This window comes from Arachis ipaensis, chromosome B5 (assembly GCF_059453495.1).
Source record: "Arachis ipaensis isolate K30076 ecotype BB chromosome B5, ASM5945349v1, whole genome shotgun sequence".
Lineage (NCBI taxonomy): Eukaryota > Viridiplantae > Streptophyta > Magnoliopsida > Fabales > Fabaceae > Arachis > Arachis ipaensis.
The window spans coordinates 42,899,575-42,904,501 of record NC_142440.1 but is presented as its reverse complement, the minus strand read 5'-3'; the positions used below and the strand labels follow the sequence as shown (position 1 = coordinate 42,904,501).

Below are 4,927 nucleotides of genomic sequence, written 5' to 3'. Positions count from 1 at the left end.
GTGGCCTATCGCTCCCCTCTCTCTCCAAATTTTAAACTCTTATATCATTATAATAGATGTATTATGTAGAGTAAAATTTAATAGTGTTATAGTGATAATTAAAATAAGAGTAAAGTATTATTTTTGTCCCCAACGTTTGGGGTAAGTCCTATAATTGTCCCTAACGTTTCATTCATCCTATTTACATCCCCAATGTTCGAAAACTGATTCAATGTTACCCTCCCATTAAATCCACTGACGGAACACTAACGGAGATGCCTACGTGGACCAGACACGTTGGTAACCCCACTCGTGTGTATTGACATGAGTTTTCCTTCGCGCGTAATGTTTGCTTTAACCATACGAAACGCTTGCAAACAGAGGAGAGCAACAAAAAATGTAACACTTCACATTCCACCCACACTCTGTAAACCCTATCGAGTTTTGATCGCATGTTCTTCGCCCTCGATTACTAAGGAAGAAAACAGATTGAAGCAGCTTAGTGTGGTCTATATTCCCTACAGAGAACAGCATTACCCCGTGTTGGTGGTACCAGGAACTTGGAAACGGCACAGAGTGAAAAGGTATGTTGAATCTATGTTTAATTTTCGTTTGATGGAAATAGTTCATGCAAGTAAAGATGAGTATGCATAGTGTTTCTGTGATTGTTATGTTGTTGCTGTTAGGGTTTGGGGTTGTTGATGTAAGTGCAATATTTTTGATTTAGACTTTTTGGCTTTCACATTGATCACCGTGGTTTTATGATGTTTGAAACTTGTAATAGGAAACGTAGCGAAAGAGATGAGTGACTTTAGTGTAAAAATTTATCACCAGGGGAGGTTTCGGCTTGAAGGAGGTGCTGTTAGGTATTTGGGTGGGGAGACATCCATTGTAGACTACTGTAATGACGATGAATGGAGTTTGATTGAGGTGTATGAGATAGTGAGTAGACAGGGATATTTGAAGAAGGATATCGCTGCGATGTGGTATAAAGCTGTGAATGCTGGGTTAGAGGAAGGATTGACCATGCTTAAAAATGATAAAGATGCCATGGATATGGCAAGAATTGGGGTGAAAGATGATATGGTTGAGGTTTATGTTGTTCACAAGACAAGTGAAGTGGGAGAAGATGTGCAACCTGGGCAAATTATTGCTCCTGCTGAAAGAAGTGATGAGGCTAGGCCTGGCCCAATTGTTGTATATGAATGCCCTGGTGTTGGACTTGGGTCAATGCCAGCTACTGATGGACCCACTGAAAAGGATGAGGTTGGGCCCACTGATGCTGTTGAAGAAGAGGATGAGGGGAGTGAGACCTCTGATGATGATGACTATGAACCTAGGGGGAGTGAAAGTTCATGGAGCTCTGAGTCAATTGCTAGGAATGCATCAGATCAAAGTCTTGACTTTGGTGACAATGATGATGATAGGGAGGGAGCTGAAGGATTAGTTGATGTGAACATCACGGAAGAGGGGCAAAAAGAGACTATACCTAGTCAGTCCCAGGGTCAATCTTCACAGCCAGCGGCACCAAATGTTGGTAAGGAAAAAATAGTAGGGGGATTTGGGGATGAGGATGCAGGTTACAACAGTGAGGATTTTATAGATATTTCGTTGAGTGATGATGAAGAGGACATGGGAAAGAGGTTTCCAATTCACAGGCCCTTGAAGAACATGAGTGAATACAAGTGGGAAGTGGGAACCTTGTATGTGTCAAGGGAGGAGTTCAAAGACTGTGCGACTGCATATGCTGTTAGTAGTGAAAGGGGTCTTAGATTCTCTATGGTGGATCTGAGGAGGGTTAAAGTGGAGTGTGTGGAGGGTTGTGAGTGGTACGCATACTGTGGAAAGATGAAGCATGAGCGAAGTTGGCAATAGTGACTATGCTAGAGGATATTCGGGTTTATATAATGAAACGTTGTGCTGACAATAGGGATAGGATAATGCCTTACAATAGAGATGTGTTACCACGAATTAGAATTAAAGTAGAAAAACAGGCAGAACTAAGTGGGAATTGGGTGAGTGTGTATGCTGGACGTGATAGATATGAGGTGGTTAGCATCCAGGGGGGAAAGGAAAAATTTGTGGTGGATCTTAGGAATCAAGAGTGCTCGTGTAGGAAGTTCCAACTGTCTGGAATTTCCTGTGCACATGCGATGACTTGTATAAGGAAAATGTGCTTCAACGTTGATACCTATGTATCTGACTACTATAAGAAGGCTGCATACATCTCCTGCTACCAACATGTTGTGTTCCCTGTTAATGGACCAAACCTTTGGGACAGAACTCAATTGGAGGATGTGTTGCCTCCCACTTATAGAAAACCCATTGGGAGGCCAAAGAAGAAGAGGACACGAGCTGCTGATGAGCAATCAAATAGGACTGGCCTGTCTCGTGAAGGACAGCAACAAAAGTGTTCTTATTGTTTATGCTCTGGTCATAACAAAAGGAGTTGTCCAAAGAAGCGCAAAGTCACTCCAAGTCCTGCTATAAGTATATGTCATTTATTATTTGTTGGTGTGCTTACTAGTGTCTTCATCATTTTGGTAACTCAATTATTTGTTGCTCTGTCTTGTGTATAGGTTGACAATGCTGGTAATTCTGCTTCAAAGGGGAGGTCACAGAGAGGGGTCAGAAAAAGTGTGAGACTCTCTGTCAAGACACCTTCTAGTAAGGCTACTGAAAGTGGAAATAGGAAGCAGAAGGGAAACAACAACAAATCACCCTCACACCCAAAGAGAAAGTCAGATGTTAGCTCGCAGCAATCACAAGCTGCAGTGAAAAGGGCTAAAGTGGATCATTCACAAACTGCTTCTGCACCAGCCCCAACAACTGCAAGGGTTCTGCACACTCCAGTGAAGAGGGTTAGCCAGTCCAACCTTAGGTTCATGGCCAGGACTTCACCAAGAGCATGGAAGAATGTGGAGTGATTTACTGTCACTTGTGAACTTATATCACTTGTGATACCTTTTGTACTTTGCATTTTGTATTCTGTTAGAAACTATGGTTGTTGGTTTCACTTTTTTGTATCTGGAGGTGCTGCTACTTCAAAAACAATTTTTAGCATCTAGGTTGACTTATATTTCCAGTTTTTGGATATCTACATGACATCTATGTTGGTTAACTTCTGAACTATCGCCTATATAGGCCTAATGTTGAGGTTAATCCTTTATGTTATTCCTGTGTCACTGATTCATTTAATCAAGGTTGCAAATAGTTACTTCAATGATGTTCCATGACAATGTAAACTGAACAGATAAAATTGGGTAACAATGAAGTTTCATTCAAAATCATTCAATCAACATCTTACATTTGATCCAACCCAATCCCTACACCCACACTCCAAAATACAGACAACATATTGCCAACAAGCCTACACTAGCACCTATGTTCTGCAACCTTAATGCAGAAAAAACCTCCCATTTCTTGTCAGTGACAATTTTTCACACAATAAAATCATAGCACATGTCCATCCAACCAGAGCTACTGCTACTGCCATTGTCAATATCCTCTCAAGTGTTGTCACTTTACCCTTCAAGCCTATGATTTTCCTTTTCAATCGAGCAACTTCTTGCTCCTTTTCTGACTCTGCCCATACAAAGTACCCACACTCTTCTCCAATCTAGGCCAAAACCAAAAGAAAATTCAAATCAGATAACCAACTAATAGCTAAACCCAACAATTACATTTTCTACTTACCCCATAGTTAACACAGCCCCAAAACCTCCTTCCGGAATTCTCTGCCGTTGATGAAGTCATAAGCACTGGCCTCTCCCCACAGTAACAAGTTGTTCTCCGTCGCCTCCCTTGGCTGCTGTTTCGATACGAAGCACTGCAACTACGCGCCGCCTGGGAGGCATGCGAAGCCATGGACTCACCCACGACTGCAACAGAGACGGTGATGGTGAGAAGAAGAAGGGACAAGAGGTGCATTCTCAAATTAGGGTTCACCCATTTAAATTAATATTTCTTTTTTTTTTGTTTCTCAGTAACGGTCACTAGAAAAAACATTTGCCACAGTGGACAAAGTTAGCCACGTAGGATACTCCGTTAGTGTTCCGTCAGTGGATTTAACGGGAGGGTAACATTGAATCAGTTTTCGAACGTTGGGGACGTAAATAGGATGAATGAAACGTTAGGGACAATTATAGGACTTACCTAAACATTGGGGACAAAAACAATACTTTACTCTTAAAATAAAGAAGTTGATATTCTTTATATATTAAAATTTAAATTTTTTTACATAGCTTACCAAAGCGATGATTGGTAGTTGATCCAAGAGGATGATCAGCTACACTAAGGATGTGACACGGCTTAGACTCCTACCAGAGGCAATAGTAAAAAAATATTTATATTATTTATATTTTTTATTTGATTCAGATTTTTTTATATTTTTTGTTTAATTAATTTTAACATCTATAATCATATAAAAAGTATTTTAATATTGTTTATAATAACTAAGTTCTTTTTTTAATTTTATTTAGTTCTTTCTTTTTTTATTATTTTTTTTTAATTTTTATTTTTATTATTATATAAAAATATTTTAATATATTTTAAATTCATATTACAAAATTTTTAGTACAATTAATTTATATTATATTATATTATATTTTTAATGATACAAAGCATAAAAATGGAACTCACTGTCGCATAAATACTTAACAAAATAAATTAATTAATGTTACGGCCTGGCCCAAACTCACACGGGTTAACCCGACCCGAGTTCCCGCCGGCCCAACAACGCGCTCTCCACCCGACCCGGACACGCGTCCCGTACGGCTTGCACACAGCCGTGGGACAGCGCCCTTGAGGGTATGGGCCTGACCAATGGAGGGGCCCACTACTGACATGTATATAAGGGGGAGACTGGCTCTCCCCCCAGGGTACGTCACATTCTTACACCACCTCCTTTCCGCCTGCACATATTCTGACAAGAGCGTCGGAGTGTCTT

At 40.3% G+C, this 4,927-nt stretch overlaps 1 pseudogene; it reads left to right on the top strand.

Moving 5' to 3' along the window:
• The first annotated feature begins 324 nt into the window (after positions 1–324).
• Positions 325–1,426, top strand: LOC148563988 (uncharacterized; annotated as a pseudogene).
• Positions 1,427–4,927: the final 3,501 nt, after the last annotated feature.